Source organism: Myodes glareolus, chromosome 5, assembly GCF_982192425.1.
Source record: "Myodes glareolus chromosome 5, mMyoGla1.1, whole genome shotgun sequence".
In the NCBI taxonomy this organism is placed as follows: domain Eukaryota; kingdom Metazoa; phylum Chordata; class Mammalia; order Rodentia; family Cricetidae; genus Myodes; species Myodes glareolus.
The window spans coordinates 17,599,257-17,621,644 of NC_142030.1; positions in this window are offsets into that span (position 1 = coordinate 17,599,257).

The window sequence follows — 22,388 nt, forward strand, 5'->3', positions numbered from 1 at the left end:
TTTCTTTATTAACCAATGAAAGTAACACATAGACAGATAACCCTCCTCCAATTGCCCAACAAAGCTTAGATGTTCATATTATGTATGAGGAGACAGGAAGCAAGCACTTGTCGGTTTGCACACATTTCCCATGTCACAGCTATGATAAGTCTGCTTTCTTGGACTTAGCTGTCTCTGCCTTGGCTATAGAATATATTAGGAGAAGCGGCAGAAGAAGGGATTTGACCAATTGAGGATCCCAGGCAGATAGGATTAAAGTTCATCATTTTGTTAATGTTTCTGATATGATAAATTGTTATGTGTTCACCTCTAAGTCACATTTAGAAACTGCCTGTTGTTGTCCTAAGTGTAAAATGAAAAGTTTATTACCACCTCTGTTTTCCTTCCTCCAGGACTGGGATTCTAATTCTCTCTACAATAGTGCAGTGAGATCCGTTAGTCCAGCACGTGTGCATAAAATCTTCACATCATTCTTTTCTTTTTAAATGTATTTACTTATTTATATTTGTGTGTCTGTGTGTACCTGTGTGTGTGTGTGTGTGTTGTGTAGGTCAGAAGACTTGTGGGAATCAGTTCTCACCTTCTGTGATGTGAATTCTGGGAGTTGAACTCAGGTCATCAGCTTAGTTGCAAGCACCTTTATCAACTGATCCCTTTCAAATCATTTTTAAAACGTTGTTGAGCCTTAAATTACTTTCTCAAACCAGAGTAAAATAATAAAGAAAAGGATTTAGCAAGAGGGCTATAGAGAGTTGGCTGCAGCAACTTCAGACAAATTGGCTTCACACGATTCTGGAGTTCCTGAAAGAACACCAGTGTGCTCCAGAGACCACAGAACCCCAATCTTAGTGCAGACCGTGATGGTCAGTTCTGCTGATGAGAGCTGAGACTTAGGTGCCCTCAGTATGAACACATGTGGAAAGGGAGGGTGTCAGAAAAGAGAGAAGATGCTTGTAGATTTTGTTGGGTCTTTCTTTTGGGAGATGAAGTTCACCATCTCAGAGTCTACTTCCCAGTGTAAGGAGGTCATCCTTCAGAGCCCCTCGGTACATCCTACCAACTGCCCTGACCCAAGTGAACCGACAGAAGTCACAGCCCAAGATGGGATGGTAGCAGGCAGCTTGACTAATGGCGGTTACTCCAGCAAACGGAAAACTAGACGCAACTTTCCATGGACTGCGTCTACCACAAAACTGCTGGATGTGGCAGAAGGACACTAAGAATTGCCCCTTACTTAATGGAATAAAATCGCCAGATTTTTACTCACATCCTTCGATAATTTTCACAGATCTGTCTCCAGTGATGTACATTTTAAATTCGGTCCTGTCCGCCCCGTGTAAAACTCACACCACACTACTAGGATGTATGACAGCTCCTGGTGCGTGGAGTGGCGGGCTCCTCTTTAAATGCGTGCTCCTGCTGTCTCCCTGACAAATGACCTCTCCTGGGTACTGCTCCACAGCCATCTTCCAATGGGTACACACACTTGGGCTTGCATTGCCGAGGAAGCGTGGTTTCCACCCACCGCCAGAATGCTTTGTGAGCATTTCGGTTGTTTTGTTTCATCTCTGCTTTTTGTTTAATTTCATTTACAGTGCAAATAGCCTCAGCAGAAGCCGACCATTAATTCTGGGAAACAGAGCTGGCATCTTGTTCTATTCCTTCCCTCCCCAGTAGACCAGCTCTTCATGGACTAGGAGGGGCCTTACTCATACTCCTTCCACTGTTGCTGGAAGGAGAAGGAGCCCCATGTCCCTTCACGTCTGCTGCAGGACAGGGGCCCATGAGGGCCTCAGCGCTCTGGCTGTGAGACAGAGGGAGGTGGTTGGAGCCAAGGCTGCAAGAAGCAAAGAAAGCTCCTTTTTTCAGGAGCTTTGGAAGGATCCAAAGAGCCTTCCAGTGCTGGGCAAGGGTGCCAGTCGGTGCTGGAGCCTTCAAACAGTCGGTGCTGTGATCTCCCCCTCCCCTTCCCCATTCCAAGGGAGCCCCCTCCAGCAACTTTGCTTAATTAACCTGTTCTGAGATGCTAGAAAATCCCCTCAGCTGAATAGCCCACAAATTGAGCCTGAACGGCCAGCAGATTCCTGTCATGTATGCCGTTCAGAGTATTAATTATACTTCCAAACCCTCTGTGTGCCCACCCTGCCATTAAAGGGGCAGAATTAAGAGGAGTACCCATTTGCTAAGCAAACCCATGCAAGTCCGCGGAGGCTTGGAGTGGGGAGGGGGTGGAGCCAGTGCATGCCTACACACTCAAGTTTCAAAGGATGGAGGTCAGGCTGGAGAATTAGTTCAGCAGGCAAGGATGTGAGCATGAGGACCCGAGTTCAAATCCTCAGCACTAGTGAAAACAGACAGACAGACGGACAGACAGACAGACAGACAAACTAGGTGCTGCACAAGCCTGTAGCCCCAGTACTGTGGCTGGAGCCCAGAGATGGGGAGATCTCTGGGGTTTCCTGGATGTCCACCTAGCTCCAGGCTCAATGATGAACCTGTCTCAAGGGAAGCAGGCGGAGAGTGAAGAGACTGAGACCGACGATCACCTCTGCGGAGATGTACACACGCACAAGCAAACACACATACACGTGGTGTAAGTTTCTCAGCGGGTGCAGACAGATGGTACCAAATCTCAGGTATGCTGTTCATGTATCTGCAACTAAATAAAAAGTAGTTCATAAATTAGGCCTGGAAAAATATTAATTCATCGTAGATAGAACAAGTGGGACAAATGCCATAATTAAAAGCTACATTTATGGGAATATACTCTTCCTCTCTCTTCAGATACTTTAATGAGACACACCCATCCTCCTTCTCGTGATGGGATTTGATACAGCAACTATGTGAAGAGACAGGACCTAAATGACAGAGGCATCATGCTATGGCAGAAATGACTGTGGCAGGGTTACCTGAGGACTACGTGACCATGACAGTTGACTTGATAACAAAGATGACTTCTGAGTGACTAGCAGGTGGGTGGTGGGTACAGTGCAGACGGTCTGAACCCAAGGAAGACACTAATGTCTGGAGATTATGAATCGTTTATTTCTGGAACGTCCCTTCTTCTTCTTCTTCTTCTTCTTCTTCTTCTTCTTCTTCTTCTTCTTCTTCTTCTTCTTCTTCTTCTTCTTCTTCTTCTTCTTCTTCTTCTTTTTGACTGTGGCTGGCTGTGGGCAACTGAAAACACAAAAAGTGAAACTGTGGGTCAAGAATGGCAACTGGCTTTGCCTCCGAATGGTCCTGGAGGATGGCTGAAATGCTAGTACACTGAGCTGGGGGTTTGAGGAAGTTTCCATCCTTACCTTGTCACCCACCTGTCTCTCTGGAATTTGTCACTCATCTCCCCTCAAAATGAGTTTCCCATTAGTAAATTCCAGGGAGGAATTGCCCGGGCTGTTACAAGGCCCTGTGACATAAAAACACAAGAGATAGCACTGGGCTAGCCAAACACAAGGGACATCTACATCCCCGCCCTCTTAGGAATCCCCTTCCGTGTCACATGTGATATGGTTGTCTGCTTAAGCTGTTTCTGTCAGATTGTTGGCTTTGCCTCCGTGGGTGAATCAGGCAGTCGATTTCACATGAATTAGAGAACTATGAACTGGTTCAAATTAAATAATTAAATTAAGTCAAATGGGAGTTTAGGGGATCCGAGATGGGGTTCAGAACCTTCCTTTGTCCCTTGCCATGCAACGTTGGACAAGTTATAGATCCCCACAATGGCCACTGCTGTCTTACTTTGCTTTCCATTGCTGTGATAAAACACCATAGCCAAAAGCAACTTGGGGTGAGGGGAAGGGTTTTATTTGGTTTACACTTCCACATTACAGTCCATCATTAAGGGAAGCCAGAGCAGGAACCTGGAGGTAGGAGGGATTAGAGACCATAGAGAAATGCTACCTATTCTTTTCTCTTTGTGACTTGCTCACCCTCCTCTGTTATACAACCCAAGACTATCTGCCCGGGTAGGGGTAGCGCCTCCCACAGTGGGCTAGGCCCATCCACATCAACCATCAATCAAGAAAATGACCCTACTGACTTGCCTACAAGCCAGTGTGATAGAGTCATTGTTCCAAGTGACGTTTCTTCTTCCCAGATGGCCTTAATTTGTGTCAAGTTGACAAAAGACTGGCCAACACAATTTCCTTTACTATAAAGTGTACTTGTGCGAGGGTAATGGCGTTCCCTACAGCCATGATTAAATGTGAGAATGCATGTGAAGCCTCTGTTCTGGCGCCTGAAGACGCTGGAGTGACTGCTTCTGGATGCTGGATCTCACAGCTGATTGTCTATACAGTCAAACTCCACCAGTGATACTGTAATTATACAAGTGGCAAGTGGCCAGGCCAGCAAAAAGGACACAAATCTGTACTCTGGAGTCCTTGGCACACATCCAGACTCTGCCAGGTATTATATGAAGAGCGTGCTCCCCATTCAGTGAAGCTACTTTCCCAAACTCCACTAGAGAGTTCCATCTTCCATAAAGCTGCTCTAGATTCAGTGTCAGCTCAGCCAGGTGAGTTCAAGTACTGTTGGCCATGAGCTCCAAGTTAACAGGTTGATAACTTTATGACCACATATATGAATTAATTTGCGTATACTTGAAAACGTTATAACAAGGATGTGTCCTGGTGCCCTTTCTGCTCTTGTGATAAGACACCCTGACCACAGGTATGTTAGTGAAAAGGGTTTCTTTCAGCTCACAATTTCGGGTTGCAGTCCATCACGGTGCTTACATTGTAACAACAGGAGCTTGGGTTAGCTGGTCATATTATATCCAAACTCAAGAGCAGAATAACAGGAATGCATATGTGCTCATAAGCTTTCTTGCTTACGCCCAACTTGATTTCCCCACTCTTAGACAGTTCAGGATCCCTCATCTAGGGAACTGTACCACCCACAGTGGGCTGGGTATTCACACACCAATCAACTTAATGATGACAATCCCCTCCCACAGACATGCCCACAGGACGCCCCAGTGCAAACACTCTCTCTTTGAGAATCTCTCCCAGGAGATTCTAGGTTTTGCAAAGTTGACAATGAAAGCTAATAATCACAAATATAATGATCAATTGGCAAAACTGTAAGAAGCTTGAAGAAATATTACCTGACATTTCTTGCTTGGAATAATTACTCAGTCCTCATTGAATGCAATGTTTACAGCAAGTTACCAAGCATAACTATCACTTGTCACAAGAATTATCTGTAACTCTTTCTGAAGGAGGTTAATAAAACCTGGTTTTATTAATCTTTTTATTTTTCCATTGTCACCGCCTCCTGTCTGACTGCTAGAAACATACTGGTGATCACAGAAAGTCAGCTGACTTATGAGGTCTGAAGACGCTGGAGGAGCGCCTTCTGGATGCTGGATCTCATTGCTTGTTTTCTATATAAACAAAGTCTACTTGTGATACTGCAATTACACAAGTTGATTCTACTCTGTAAGAATCGTCTTTTCCTTCGTAAGATGAGAAAGTACAGCTGCAAGTGGCCGCGGCCTAGTGGTCCCCAAAGTTTTGCAGTTCTCTGGCAAAAATCCTGAAAGCCTAAATGAATATGTATTAAGGAAAAAGATATCATAGAATTTCCAAAGGGGAGGTTAGTCAACTAAAAAGTCTGTATTTTACAGGGAATCCTGGATAGGGGAGAGATTTGATTCAGAGTCCCTCTGAAATGAAGCATTTGTCAAAGGTTATCCTGGATAAAGATCGTGGTGAGGAATGTACCCACCACTCAGGAGAGGACTGGCAGGCTTTTGGGATAAGCAATTGCTTTCGTGTTTAATGCAGTTAGGTTTGCTGGATCCCAGACCCTAGAGTCTACACAGTATAGAAGGGACGAAGTGCTTTTGTTAGTTACTAACAAGCCAATGGCAAAACCCATTCCACTCTCTCATAGGTGAGTGATAAGTAAGCACAGCTTTCTAAATACAAATATCATCCGTTCTCTATTGGCTGAGCCAGGCTCACCACGACCCTCTTTAGGAGGAAAGGAATCAAACTTAGCCACTTCATGCGAGGTACTTGAAGAAAAGCACATATATTGCATACATTGGGGCTTAGCAATACTCAACGGGTATAGCACTTGCCCAGTAAGCATGAGAACCTGAGTTCGAATCCCAGCAACCACATAAAGCTATTATGGTAGCACGCATCTGTAGTCCTATGTAGTCCTTAGTGCATCCTTATGATGAGACAGGGTGAGGGTGGGATGGGGGACACACAGGAAAATCCCTGAAAGCTTCTAGATCAACTAGCCTGGCACATGTATAGGATGCGGGGTGGTGGGTAGGATTAGCAAGAGGCCTCATCTCAAGCAAGATACAAAATGAGGATCAACTCCCAAGATGGCCTTCGACAGCCACACCTGCACTGCGGTACACGCACACCCACACCCACATTTACATACATAAATGTCTTTGCACATTCACACATCTACATGCTTAAATCATAGATACATCAAAAGGGTCAAGAGGAGAGACATCTGGCGTGTGGACACGATGGCTTCTCCCCTATCCCACTTCCCATTATCACCCTCCCCCATTCTTGACCTTCATTTCATAGCCAGACAAGACTCTTCAAGGGGGCCTTCTTCAAAAGCAGCAAACCCAGGTTGCTAAATAAACAAATAAGATGGAGACAGACCTGTCATTAAGATGGTAAAGCTTAGATCTATTCCACAACCTGTTGATAAAGCAGACATGAGGGTAGAGCAAGTAAGGAGGAAACTACCGTGTATCCTGACAACCTTCGTAACGTCTAGACCATATCTCTTCTGACAAAGAAATTAAAGGAACACCTTGGCCCTTGGTCGCGCTTCTTTAGGTTCACTTAGCAAAAATCATATGTGAATGGTAAGTCTTACAGCACAAAGAAGCCTCAGGAGAAGAAAGCACACATCTTCAGGAACCAGGAGGGAGGAAACAGCAAGTGCTGAGATCTGTGCAGAGCACCCTTGGGTGGGAGGGCACAGTGTGAAGGTGCATGTGGGAGGGGCAGAGAGGATAGAGCCTGTATCGCTCAGTGAAGTCCAGCAAAAGCCTCTTGAACTGGAGATAAAGGTGTACATAAGCCGGGAGACAACAGAGATCCACTGGGCATCTCTCAGCAGGGGCTCACAGTGCTTGGAGCTGCAGCGAGGAAAATAAAAACATCTGAGCACAGAGATGACCAGAGAAAGTCAGGGCCGCGCAGAGGCTCAACCGTGAGGAGGCTTAACCTCTGCAGGCAATGTAGAGGAAAAGTGGGTGCCTTCAGTCACGGTCAAGAAAGCTGGGTCTGTGGTCTTGGGCACTGAGCTGATGGAACAGGGGGCTCTGGGAGATAGAGATTCAAAGAGTGGGTTTGGAGCGCGGTGGCTGGGGGTGAAGGTGTGTGGTGAGCAAGGTGGATGGAGGGTTTGGTGTGTGATGTGTAAGACGCTGGAAGCAATTGAAAATTGGCAGAGTCCCCACATGACTTCATCTGAATTGCATTTCAGATATTAACTCACCAACTGTTCCGACTTTGTTTCTTTGTTACCTACTAGTATTTCCCAAAAAGAGTGGGTACAGGCCTGATTTCTGAGACCAGGGCTGGCCAAGTGGAGTTTAGTCTATCACTGACAAAGTGTTTGTTAGAAAAAAAGTGTTTCTCAACAAAGGCTGTCTAAGGATTGCATCCTTAGACTCTGGGCTGCTGATGCTAGCAGCAAAATCTTGAGCTGATCTCTCTCTCTCTCTCTCTCTCTCTCTCTCTCTCTCTCTCTCTCTCCCATCCTTCCTTGAGTCTCACTTCCACATAAGTACACATGTATACACACACACACACACACACACACACACACACACACATACACACTTCCTGTTATACTAAACCCAGATGCTGTCCACTGTGAAAGGCAGATGCCCAGGTGAATGGTCACCACGCACCTTTAAGAGAGCTTACAGATCTGTCGAGGACTCCGAGGGCTGACTGTGTTTATGATTCCTGAGCACCCAGCGCGCCTAAAACAGTGAGTTTGGCAGCACAGAAACGTGCACTCCTAACTGCTGAGCCGCCTATCCAGCTCCAGGTCAGCCTTTCTTGTTGTCAGAACCAAATGCCTGACAGACACAGTCTAAGTGAGGAAAAACTTGTTTGGGTTCATGGTTTTAGGGGCTTCCGTCCACGGTTGCTTAGTCCTGGTCTATTGGGTAGGACATCTGGGTAGCAGAAGCGTGTGGTAGAATTCTTCACCTGGAAGCAGAGAGAGGGAGGCCGGCAGGAGCTAGGAACAAGGTATCTTTCGCTCTGAGAAGTCAGACCAGTGAGCTACTTCCTCCAGCTAAGCCCCGCCTCCCAAACTTGCCAGACTATCCCCAAATGGCACCAAAGATAACAAGACAGTGAAACTCAAAAGTGTGTTGTATTGCTCATTAATACTGAGAATTTTGATTCAATTATTAAAGGCCATGATGCCTCAATCTTCTCATCTGTACAATGGTAGCAAAAACCTGGCTTCAATTTACGAAAATCAAATGCTAACTAGGACCTAACCTAGTGGTGCTAGGAACTCACTTATCCTCCCAGGATTTGTTAAGCGGTCATCAACACATCTTGGCGCTTCTTAATCAGCAGTGCCTTCACGTGTGCTATGTCATTTAATCCCTGCTGCCGTTCCACAAAACCAGCATTACTTTCTCCGCTCATAAATGAGGACCTCAAGACCAAAAGAAAGGGGCTAATCTGCCTCAAGTGGTTGACAACGCCATATGTTTTGTTTCAGGGCAGAGTGAATTAAGGAAGGATGCTGCGACTCTGTTTGACCTATAACCTCAAAACTGGAGGCAATTTAAAACTGGCCAGTCAGTAAATAATCAGTTAATGATGAGAGCTGCTGCTAGCTTCCCTAGCTTAAGCTTATCCCACAGATAGCCAGTTAGCGTTATTTGATTGTGATAATAAATTAGATTGGCCAGGTATTTTCTTCTTCGATTCTGTGAACTGTCCTCAGAGAACAGGCTTATTGAAAAATTAGCTTCTAATTTCCTACGATTGGAATGAGTTTGCTATAATTAATAAGTGAGTTGATGGAGTTTTAGACACTGTCAGCTTATAGTCAGAAGGCTCTGTGGAAACGTTAGTGAGAAGTGTGTGTAACACAGAGATGCCCAAGGGAGGTCAGGATGCTGTGAAAAGGAGCTCTGGGCCACACAGAAATGGATGACCCACAGGGTCTACTACTTCTCACTCACCCGTCTCCTGTGGTGATGTCTGCCCTAGGCTGGCTCCCCTTCAGCATTTTCTTATTTCTCCTGGAAGAGGCTTTTCCCTTTCTTTTTTCTATCTTTCTTTTTCAGACAGGTCTCACTACTACATAGCTCTGGTTGGCCTGGAACTTGTTATGTAGCCCAGGCTAGACTTGAACTCAGAGGTTCTCCTGCTTCTGCCTCCTTAGTCCCAAGATTAAAGGTGCACAATACCATACCCAATTTGGAAGTCTTTTTTAGTTGTTGTTGCTTTGCTTTTGTTTTGTTTTGTTGTTGTTGTTTTGTTTTCAAGACAGGGTTTCTCTGCATAACATCCCTGGCTGTCCTAGAACTTGCTTTGTAGACCAGGCTGGCCTTGAACTCATGGAGATGCGCCCATCTCTGCCTCCCTAGTGCTGGGATTAAAGGTGTGCACCACCACTGCCCAGCAAAGTCTTTTTAAACAAGATTTATTTATTTTTATTTGATGTGTATGAGTGCTTTGCCTGCGGTGCCTGCGGAGACTGGAGGAGGGTCTTGGGTCCCTGGAACTGGAGTGACAGACAGCTGTGAGTTGTCATATAGGTGCTGGGAACCAAACCCAGGTCCTCTGGAACACAACAAATGCTCTTAACCCTTGAGCCATCACACCAGCTCCTTAAATTTAAGAGATGAAAGGTCTCTTCAATCTGTAGCTTTATTGCCTTCTAGTTGATTATCAGCATGAATTTGGGTCCAAATTTCCTTTTGGGATAAATCAGGTAAAATGTTTACTTCGAGTGGCCGACAATCACATGATTAACCTTGACTCCAAATGAAAGCCACTGGTCAGTATAGAAGGAGGTGCATCGGGCACCAAGACAAAGAAACAACAGTAAAGACTGCAGATGAGAAGTGAAAATGCATGTGAGGTAAAAAGGACGATGGGGCTGAAAAGATTGCTCGGTGGTTAAGAGCACTTACTGCTCTCTCGGAGAACCGCATGTGTATCAGGTTCCGGGAGATTTAGCACCCTCACCTGACTGCCGAAGACACTACCCACATGTGGCCCACAGAAACTTACAAATACACATGTGGACACACAGATGTGGCTGGGAAGATGTCTCAGTGTCTCAAATGCCTGTCGCATAGCATGAGGACCTGAGCCCACATACAAAGCTAGGTATGCCTGCAGAGGTCTGTGACACCAGGCTGGTGGGGCAGACACACACAGACCCCTGGAGTTATTGGCCAGTCACCCTAGCTACATCTGTGAGCCATAGGTTCTACAAGAAGCCTCACCTCAAAAATAAGGTAAAGAGCAATGAGAAAGACTCCCAATGGTCCAGGAAGGAGACCGCCAAGCACGAGATGATACATTCTTCGTGGAGCATGGGGGAGCATCCCAGGCCTGTTCCTATAGGTGCTCACTGAATCTGACAGGAGCACAGCACTTGATCCATGTGTCCTCTCTACAGTAACTGAAACCTCTGTCATAGCTTGTCATTTTGTGCCCCCCACAGGGTCTGACCTATGGCAGACACTCAGCAAATGTACACCAAATGGGTGAAGCAGTGAGGACATGGACTCAACGTATTGCTCTAACCTCAACCTGTAGTAACCAACTGTCAACGGTGAGACACTTACTGCATGCCCAAAATTGTACTAGGTATAATGTGTTTGTGTGTGTGTGTGTGTGTGTGTGTGTGTGTGTAGTGTGTGTATGTCTATTAATAGATCCTCACAAACATTTTTATAAGGGAGATTCTCTTAGTCCATTGCTGTAAAGAGTGAAGTAAGGCATAGGGAACTTTTCTATCCTAAATACTAAGTCACTACTCAGAAATAGCAGTCTATCTGTTCCCTCACTTGACGAGTTTGACCTCTCAATTAATTATACTGTTCAAGAAGCACGGTTTTGTTTGAACCTGAATTGGACTCCAAGAGTTGTGTCAAGAGGCTTCCCTGTCCCCTCTGGGGATCCTCAATCAAACTGAGGTCATTGTTCTTCTTGGCAAGGTGCAGGGAAGGACTGAGGCAGGGTCTCGAGGAGCCCAGACTGGCCTTGAACTTACTTTGTGGCTGAGGCTGGCCTTGACTCTGGCCTTCCCGTCTTCACCTCCTAAGGCTAGGATTACAGGTGTGTGTCACCACGCCCAGCTTCCTTGCCCTTGCTGTGCACTCTCTGAGCATGTCCCCACTGGCACACTCAACACATTGTCAAATAATTAATTATCCGGTTAGCTGGGCATTCTGACAGCAGGGACTCTTGTTCACCTACGTTCTCCCATTGTGAAGAGCGAATGCCTGGAATACTATAAGTACTAAATAAATGTTTGTGGAGCTGATTAATTATCAAACTCTGAATAAACAATGGGTATTTAGAAGACATGTTGGCTGGAGACAATTTTGACTTTGGTCCAGGGTTTCCTTCATGCAAGACCTGAATGGTCCAGGTGATAAGATAATACAATGGTTTCTCCACTTTTCAGCAGCCCATGTGGGGCTGGATTTATTGCCCTCTGGAGTGCAGTGCTGGCCCTCAACTTGGCTGCTCAGTCAACCAGTGATTTTAAGTGTGGGGCTGTTGACGGCCACACAAGTTGACTGTGGAAACCTAAAGCTGTACCTAGTTCTGGGTTGGGAGATTTGTTATGAGGTGTTAACAGGACCTCTGGGTCCCCAAGGAGGGTGAGCGGAAGAAGTTAGCAGGAACAGGGAACATGATGCTCCACTTTAAAAGTTTTAATGGCAAAATAAAGGGTGACTTTTTAAACTACAAAACGTGAAGGCTTTAGTAAAACCCAGACTACAACATTGTAGAACCGTGGGCAGTGGGTGACAGCCCAGACTTTGGGAGTTCCACATTCATTTCAGTCCCTACCTTGACCCTCTCACTTCATCTGACACACAGGGAGAGTCTCCCTCTTGATGGTCTTGATAAAATCTACTGCAAACAATCTATTCCCTCTTCATTTCTATAACAAATACCTGAAATGAATCCAGCTTGTAAAACAAAAAGTTTGTTGTGGTTCACCATTTGCGGGTTCAGTCTGTAGTCTTGGCTCCCTTGCTTTGGGGCTTGTCTACAGCATCACCTCATGGCTAGGACACGAAAGACAAAAAGGAAGAAGCCATTGTTTCATAATCCCCTTCAAGGAACGCCCCCAATGACCTGTCACTGCCTGTTAGGCCCCACTTCCTAGAGGACTCACCACCTCCCAGGAGTAGCATCCTGGGGACCCAACCTTTGACACACGGGCATGTGAAGGGACGTTCAGTTCCAGACTGCAACATACAGCAGCACAGCAAGCATCCGAGGCTGCACGTGGCATTGCTAAGGTAGGCCGATTGTGTAACAAAGATTCAGCCGAAGATACTCGCACTCAAGCAATGAAAGACACACAGTTAGATCTGCAGCGATGGCTCAGCAGGTAAGAGCAGGCCCAAGTTTGGCTCACAGAACTCACACTGGCAGCTTATCATTTCCTCTAACTCTGACTCTAGGGGATCTGGTGCCTTCTTCTGACCTCTGCAAGCTCATGCACCCGTGTGCAACACACCCTCCACACACACATATACATAATTAAAAACAAAATAATAAATCCTTTTTAAACTATAAGGACTGAAGAAATGGCACAGCAGGTGGAAGAGGGTACTGGTCTTACAGAGGATCTGGTTTCAGCTCCCAGAACCCACCCTGGATGTCTGTTTCACAACCTCCTGTGATTCCAGTTGCAGGGGGTCTGGAGCCTCTGGTCAGGCACTATGCTGCCTACTTCTCCATAGAAAGGTAACCAAGCACAACTATACTCCCACTGAACTTGGAAAGTGAGCCACAGGCTCTTCTCTCAGAATCCACATCCGGCATCCCCTACCAATGCTCCCCACTACCTCCCCCCCCCCGCCCACCCCAACATGAAGTCAGCCATCACCCTGACTCTGACCAACACAATGTATACAGACTTGAAGTTTGTTACATGTTGTCCTGTCTGGCTGCTCACAAAGCCACCAAGAACACATGAGAAAGCCAAACTAACCCCACGGTCTAATGGATTAGATAGATAGATAGATAGATAGATAGATAGATAGATAGATAGATAGATAGATAGATACTACCAGGCGTGGTGGCACACACACCTTTAATCCCAGCACTCTGGGAGATAAGAGGCAGGCAGGCCAACCTGATCCATAGAGTGAGTTGTGAGTCCCAGGACATCTAGTGCTACACAGAAAGACCCTGTCTCAAAGGAAGAAGAAAAAAAAAACCAAACCACTACTAGCTGATCTACCAGACACATCAGAGATCCTACAGAAGCTGGCTAACTAGGCTTAGATCTGAAAATATATCACACCAACTCATAGAATCGTAAGCTTAAAAAATTGTAGTTTTTCTAAACAATTAAGTATTGGGGGCAATTTCTTATGCGGCCAAAGCTAACTGATACAAGCTTTCAGCCTACACTGGGGCTAATAAGCTTTTTCTGTAAAGGGCCAGATGGTGACAATTTTAGCTTTGTACGCCATCAGTCCTCTGTGGAAACTATTTGACTCTGCTGCTGTCACCAACAAGGAGCCACAGACAACATGGAGAAGGACAGTCATGGCTGAATTTGGTCAGAAAGCTGTCTTTGCTGACCCTTGTTCTAACACCACTGACAGGTAATCACCACACAAGAATGTATACCAGCTGCCCTTGTGTCTGAGCAACTGAGTCTTGTGTTTTATCAGAAAGAACCATTGGAGAGCCCACCACAGTCTGGCAACTTGGACGAGATAAAGTATTTAAATGCACCCTCCCCTATTCCAAACAGACCCCAAGATACGGAGTTCCGTGCAAGCAAATTCTGGGCAGGTAATCTTGATTGGGGAGCATGGTAGAAGAGTGGGATGTAAGACAGGAAGGAAAGTTCAGTATGGAGTCAGTTAGTGAGCAGGGTAGGACAGGCAAGTGATGTCTGCTCCATTGGAACCTCCAGAAGATGGCTAAGGCCATTGGAAGGGCAAGGACACCAGGTCATATGTCCAGGACTGCTCCTGGCAGCATTAAATCCACAGTGTTTTCTGGCCTGACCCCAAACTACTTACTGCAGCCAGAGAAAGCTCCATAACAAAGGATAAGAGCTTACAATTAGAAGCTGGCCTGGTGGGAGGCCAGCATCCTCTGATACAGAAGCCTTCCCTTGGGGAAGGTCTAGATGGGACTAGGATGGGATTTGTCCCCGAGAGAAGCTGCTTCTGGAGGGCAGGTGGAGGGAGTTGCCTCTGAGGAAGGTGTGCAGAGAAACATTAGGTCAGCAGTTTGACCGGAACGTGCCCTACAGGCTGAGTGCTAGAGACTTGGTCCTATCTGGAGGCACTGTATTGTGAGGTACTGGAAAACTGGGGAGATGGGGCCTATTTGGAGGATATAGGTTACTGGGGTCACATCCATGGGCCTTACCTTGACTCCTTCCCCTCCCCCTCCCTCTCTCTGGTTCCTGAGGACCATGAGATGGACAGATCTGGTTCTATGATGCAGCGTCCCTCACCACTGTCTAGAAACTGAACCCTCTGATGCTGTAAGTCAAAATGAACCCTTCACAAACCAAAATAGCCTGTGACAATTCACATCCATTGACAGCTGATCCTGGGAGGAGACTCTATCCAAGGTTGGTTTAACAAATTGCCCCAAACTTGGGACCTTACACGAGAGAAATTTGTTCTCCCATGGTTACAGAAGCAGGGAGTCTGAAATCCAGCTGGAGCTGTGAGTGTGCTTTCCCTAAACACTCGGGACCGGACCCTGCTTTGCCTCTGCCTGGATTCTGGGGGCTCCACTAGCTACCACCTCCATCATCACGTCCCACAAATGCCCCTCTTCTTACAGACGTTAGACTATAAGAATGACCCCGTTTTAACTGGATTATATCTGTCAAGCTTCCATTTCCAAACGAGTTCGTGTTGTCAGGTAGCAGGACTCAAGTCTGTCGTTTTAGGAATGCAGTCCACACCGTGAGAGAGAATGAGGACGCACAGACACAGGAAGGTGAAGAAGCAAGCGACTGTGTTGTCACATGGACCCCAAGGACTCGCCCACTGACACATTTTGAGGAGAAAAATGTGGTTGTCATAAATAAGAGGAAGATGAAAATATGCTGGTGGGACTTAGAAATGTGGACACCATGGTTCTTCTAAGAGATAAAATAGAAAAAGAGAGAGAGAGAAAGAAAGAGAAAGGAAGGAAGGAAGGAAAACAAACAAACAAGCAAGCAAAGACATGAAGAAAGAAGGACTGAAAGATCAGGGATAACAGTGATAGAGATGAGATGGGCGAGGGCAGAAATGAGGTCCTGGAGGCAGTGCAGACCCAGCCCCATCAAGGTGCTGAATTGTGCTGGGCGATGGTGGCACACGCCTTTAATCCCAGCACTTGGGGAGGCAGAGGCAGGTGGATCTCTGTGAGTTCAAGGTTCAAGGCCAGCCTGGTCTACAATAGCTAGTTCCCCTCACAGCTAGAGCTGTAAAACAGAGAAACCCTGTCTCTAAAAACAAAACAAACAAACAAAAACTGCTGAACTATAAAAGGAAGAAGTAGACAGGGGTTGAGGGAGGTTTTTGTTTGTTTGCTTTGCTTAAGGTGGGAGTGAGCATGTCCAGAGAAAGGACGTGGTTTCCAGGGGGTTGTTGAACATGGAGGCGATGTGCCTAGAGCCATGTGACGTTCTGGCTTCTCTGGAAGATGAAGAAGGGATGAGCCTAGTGGTACAAGTTCTGGAATTCCCTTCTAGTGTTTTGTGCCCCATCCCATAAACTATCATTACAGCACCCTTTGCAGCAGTCATCCCCCCACCCCCAAGTCTGCTATCACTATACATTTTCCCACAATTGCCTTTTGTGGTCCTTTTACTAAAACTTATCAATAAATGCTTTCTGTGTCCACCGTGGACCGCGTCTCCAACGCGGTATGACGAGGAAGCTTCAGGCTGCAAGGCTGGGCAATACAGCCTTACTCTACTGATCTCGACTGCAGCCCCTTATCCTCATCCTACACATAGACAAGCAACCTAGATTCTAGAGAGGGAAGCGCTCTAGGTACCACACGGACCCACCGTCATATCCTCAGAAATCTGATTGATGCCTTACGCTGCTTCCTGCATCAAGTGATAGCCAGGGCACTTCTAAGGCTACAAAAAGATAGGAGTTTTCTTTTCTTCGAAGGGAACCTAGAGGGAAATGGGTCACTCTTTGCAAGATTTATTGAGTAACAAGAAGTACGCATGGCCTCACTGTCCTAGAAGGAATAAAGGACGCTCATTAGTGGCTTAGGACTAACTTTGCCTCCCTCGAGAAGACCGTACAACCAAAGAACACAGAGAAAATGAAACAAGAGCCGTTTCTCCGTCACAAGTGAGCATTCTTTACCCAGCAAGCACTTTTCCAAGCTCCACTATATGTCAGGAATTATTCTCAAGACTGCGGGATGAAGATAAGTCGGTCGTTATTTTTTCTGTTCCCAAAGATCTTGGTGTCATAGTTTGTATCTAGACCTTTTCTCAGTGTTTAGAATTGTTCCCTAGCTAGACACTACTGAGTGGTGGGGACTTTAAGAGGGTTTCTGCTTGGAGGTAGGGATTGAAGGACCTCTTTTCTCCCATTGCAGTAACAGGAGCAGGTTTGCCTTATATCACACACTTCCCTAAGAGCAATGAGCCCAGTTCATAACGGACAGAAGCCTCCGAATTCAAGAGCTCAAAGAAACCATTCCCCCTTTCAAGCTAGGGCTGGTGTTTTGTTACAATAGTAGAAAGCTGACCGAGGTGCCCAGGATCTGAATGGCAGATACCATATGGTACAGATAACCTTGGCCACTGGGGTCAAGGAGCACATATGTTTGAGGAGTAATGACATGTCAGGTGAGCTGGTGGGACACAGAGTCTCTAAAGTAGAATGTGGGAGAAGTGGGGGGAGTCCTGGGGGATAGGAAGAGCTCTCTATCCCTATAACGGTGATAATAGTGACCATAACGGACAATCTTTATGTGATGTTTATGGCTGACAACACATTTTTACATAATTTCTTTTGCATTTAATCTTTATAATAGTCCTTTGAGAAGCAAACAGAAAGGCGCCTTCCCCAAGAAGATTAGGTCTATGAAATGACTGCTCCCCAAGAAGCAATATAGTCAAGAATAACACGAGCGCTCCACCGTTAGTACACGACATGGTCATCAGACATAGCTTCCTGCATACCGTTTGATGGCTTTGTCTGGTTTTGGTGGATGCTGATGTATATCACAGCTAACCCTAGCAGGGCTTCCCTGATCACTCTGTCCTACAGCTTCCCACCACCCCAGCTGATCTCCACTTCCTGAGCCAGATGCACCTCCTTCCTGCCTTTCTGTTGACTGCCACCAGTGAAGGGCTAAGAATGAACAGCCTCCACTGGAAAATTCATTTAGGTGGAGTCCCAAGCCGTCTCCCAAGGATGAACTTCCTTCTTGACAAAATGACTCATCCACCCACCCATTCAGTCAGCAAACTGTGGAATGCCCAGTGTATACAAGACTCGAGCATAGATTTTGTAGAGGACTCTAAAGGTCCAAGCATCTTTTCCTTTCTTCAGCAGTTATGAGAAAGGGACAAGGCCAAGGCGTTCACATTACTTACTGACTCCTCCCAGCCTGGCAATAGAGACTCTTGCCTTCACATTATAGGAGAAGTCAGAGCTTTCCTCTCTGCCTCTTGACCCAAGAGCTTCATGGAAGGAGTTTTCGGTTTGGTTGATCTTTTTGCCTTTGTTTGATTTTACTTCCTGGTATTGATCAAACTGAACTTTGGATCGACTTGCAACACTGGAGAGGGCATACTCTAAGGCCCGTGCAGGTGAGCCTTCAGGGCTCCATGCTACCATGGGTCCTTTCCAAGGTCCTAGGAGGGATCACAGGGGTGAATTCACATCTCCAAGTATTTTTGTGAGGTTTCCCCAAGTAATACTTTTTTTTTTTTGCATTCTTTTGTTCTAAATCAGGTAACTTCCAGACCTCATGTGATCAGGATACATCTCTGCATTTGGAGGTGGAATATATAAATATGTATTTATTTGGATGTTATATATATATATATATACATATATATATATATATATGACAACGAGAAAGAGGTCAGGGCTGTGCAAGCAATTAAATACAGAAAGGTGGACACCCATTGGGAGTCCTATAAGCTTTCTAGCCCTGTAATAAGAATACTGAGATTATCAACTTCTATGAAGGGAAGGTTTTTTGTTGTTGTTGTTGTTGTTGTTTTGAGTTTCAAAACTCCAGTCCGTAGTCCCATGGCTTTGGCACCTGTGGGGGGTCAGCATATCATGGCGGGAATACTTGGCTGCTCAAATAACTATGAGACAGTGGAAGGGCTAGGAAAGGAGCTAAGCTCCCTCAGTCCCTATTCAAGGTTGCACCCACAGTGGTTAACTTATTCCTACTAAGTCCCACTCCTAAGGGACCTACCTTAACCCAGCATCAGCATGGACTGCTAAAGGCAGTCAGTCATTGTGTGCACATGGCCTTCTCTGTCTTAGTCACTTCTCCTGTTGCTGGAGTAAAACATCTTGAGAAAGGACGGGCAAATTCAGGCTCACAGTTGGAGGGGCTGTTTTCTAGTATGGTGGACAAAGAATGGTGGCAAGCAGGGGACTATTGGTCATATTTTATCAGCAGTCAGGAAGCAGAGGAAGAACAGGAAATGGGACTAGATTATAAAATCAGAGACAGGAGGATTGCCATGAGTTCTAGGCCAGCCAGAGCTACATATAGCTTGTCATGTCTCAAAAGAACAAACAAAATAAGTGGAGGAAAAGAAGAGTGAGGCAGGGGAGGGTACAGAAAAAAGAGGAAGAAAACCCAAGAGAGGACAGCACCTATATAGAAGCCTTACCCATGGTTAGAGTATAAATGGCCTTGTTGGAGTAGGTGTAGTGTTGTTGGAGGAAGTGTGTCACTGTGGAGGTGGGCTTTGAGGTCTCATATATGCTAAAGCCACACCCACTGAAACAAACCACTGTTTGTTGTCTGCAAGTCAAGATGTAGGACACCCAGCTACTTCTCCAGCACCATGTCTGCCTGCACACCACCATGTCGCACCATGATGATAATAGGCTGAGCCTCTGAAAATGTAAGTCACCCCAATTAAATGCTTTTCCTTTTCAAGAATTGCTGCCAGGTGGTAGTAGTGCACACCTTTAATCCCAGCACTCAGGAGGCAGAGACAGGTGGATCTCTGTGAGTTTGAGGCCAGACTGATCTACAAAGCAATTTCCAGAACAGGTTGCAAAGCTATAGAGAAATTCAGCTGGGGGCGGGGGAAGAGTTGCCATGGTCATGGTGTCTCTTCACAGCAAAAGAAACCCTAAGACAGCTAGTACACTGTTAGTGACCACTGACACTATTTCCACTTACAGAAATAATGCAGGCTCATTGGAAAGTATCTGGAAAGCCCAGAATCTAAGAATCACAAAGGAAAAACATCCACTCCCCCAAGGATGGCAAAGTATTGGTGACTGTGTCTGGTGACAGGCAGCAGGTATTCCTAAGCAAACAGACATAGTGCCAGCTCTGGGGCCGGACAGAGCTCAACTAATCACTTTGTAGTGACCTTGGGCATGTCACCTCACCTTTGCTTGCTCTGTATCACAGTTCTTGGGGACCACCAAGGTCCTGAAGCTGATGTAGGAATTTAAGAGTCACTGTCAAATGCCCAAGTGATAGTAGTTCTCGCAGTCCCAAAGAGAGTGAGGACACTCAGGTTCTAGGCAATGAATGCTATGGTGTGTAGGAATGATTGCCCAGAGGGAACGAGGGAGGTTGCGGAGGGCAGCAGGTGTCTCTCCGGGCCAGGCCTGGGATGGCAGTGACCTCCACATTCCACGGCTTCTAGCTTCCATCTCTCCCTTCCCTCCAGGTCGCAGCGCTGGCAGGAAGCAGCCTGTGGGTGGTGCAGAAGGTGTGGAAGCTGTGACAGTAATACCGACAGTAGCTGTAGTAATAGCTGGCACCTTCCCGGAGGATCGCTGTGTGCCAGGCACAGAGCCAAGCCCCTTCTCACCTCCCCCTCAACTCCAAGAAAGGGGGATGGAGAAGTGGGGGGGTTCTGCGACAGCATCTAGGCCTGTGAGTGCCCTCCTGGAGATTGGGAGCCTGCATGGAAGATGCCTGATCCTCACCACCAGGCCCACCTCCTTGAGACCTGTGCAAGTACGTGCTTCTGAGAACAACCAAGTCCGCGATAAATGTGTAGAACCTGATGCACAGTCCAGAAAGGCTTCAGCGAGTAAGAGGCCGTTTCCTTCTTGGATGGGAACCTACTCCATGAACCTCAGATCCACAGTGCCAGCAAAAGCAAGCATCCCCTACCTGTAGACTGAGTCCTCAATGCAAAGAGGGGATGCAGTGGGGCTGAGCCACTGGCCAGGGGAAGCCTAGCTCCTACCAGAAGGCATAGGTACCCCAGGTTGTATGCACAGTCAGAACTATAGTGTAGTTTCTCCATCCAACACAAGGTGGAGATGACCTTTTTCCTGAGCCATGGGTAATACGGGTGCAACCATCTCCTTTACTACTCTGAGCAGCACCAAGAGGCCGGAAGTATGTGGGGAAGAAAACAAGTCTCCTGTCTTCGCTACAACCCAGCTGTGTGGCTCTGGGCCAGTCACCACCTCTCTGAGCCTCATTTTCCTTACCGGTATAAACAGAGATTTAACTGAGTTGAAACCCTTCTTTGTGACTTTCAAGACCCCTTTTGGGCATTTCAATCTGAAGTTCTGGGCCATCAAATCGAGGCAAAATTTGGTTGGTTCAAAGCTTCTTCTAGATGAAGCATCAAGCATCATGGCAAAGATTTATACAATAAATTAGCATATTTGTGAGGCTGTGGGCGAAAGTCAGCCAGGTAATAACTATATGGTGGGACTAGGACTGGAGAGATGGCTCAGTGGTGAGGAGCACTGTCTGCTCTTCCAGAGGACCTGGGTGCAATTCCCAGCACCCACATGGCAGCTCACAACTGTCTGTAACTCCAGTTCCAGGGGATCTGACCCTCACGCCAATGCACATAAAATAATCATAATCATAATTAAAAGAACTATATGGTGGGGACATTAAACCAGTGGAAGGGGAACGTGTTACCAAGGAGAGCAGGCTACAAAGAGGAATGAATGAAATATATCAAGAGGAAACCACAGTTCCGCTTGCCTTTTCCAGAGCTAGACAGTGTCAGCTGCCTTGGGATGTTTTGCTGGGTGAGAGATGTAAGAAAAAGAGAGGATGAAGACACCACTGCAGGGACAAGCTAAGCAAGTACTCAAAGTCTAGGTGCTCTGACTCCCGCCTCCCAGCTTGCTGCCTTTACAGCCAGTCATGCCAGTGATGAGGCACCAAAAGGAGACGTTTGCTGAAGGTTCCAGGTCAGTGGAGAGGGTCCCTCTGAGGACAGGTCCTAAGAGACCAAGGCTGCAGGTGGAGAGGGAACGAGAAGTAAGTGCTGGGCACAGTTGAGCCCTGGGGAAGTACCAGCCGGAAAGGGGACAGGCCAAGCAAGAGGAAGGAGGGGGAGCTACGCACATCTGGACACCCACAAGGTGCCAAGTCAGAGACCCATATCCTAGTCCTATTGACATTTAATTCTTCCAAGAGATCTGAGAAATGGAAGGAAGCCCTGGGACTTGAACCCAGATTTTTCCAACCTTCTTCCCATCTCCCAGGGCTGTCTTCTCGGGAAAAGCAGTATGGGGATTCAGATCAGAATGGTACTTTCTATCTATAATTCCCATGTCTCCCCCATGCCAGCTATCCTGCTGCCCCACTACCGCAGGTCTGTTGACTGAGTAGACCTATGAGCTAACCACACTTGTTCAGCCCTTGCTCTGGTGAGACCTTAGCCAGTTCCCTCCCTTCTGCTCTGGACCCCAGCCGTGATCTCCGGCAACATAGATATCCTGTTATCACCTTACTATCTACTTCCACAAGATATCGTGTATTTCTTCTGGAATGTACACGTGAATGATTCTGATTTCCTAACTCTAGAGGCCCTAAGAGCTGGCCCTGTCTAACAACCCAGAACACACTCCCTATTTGCCCCTCTGTTGTGGGCTGGATGGTAACTCACTAAAAGACACATCTTCATCTTAGCACCCAGATCCTGTGAACATTTGAGGCCAAACTGGGGTT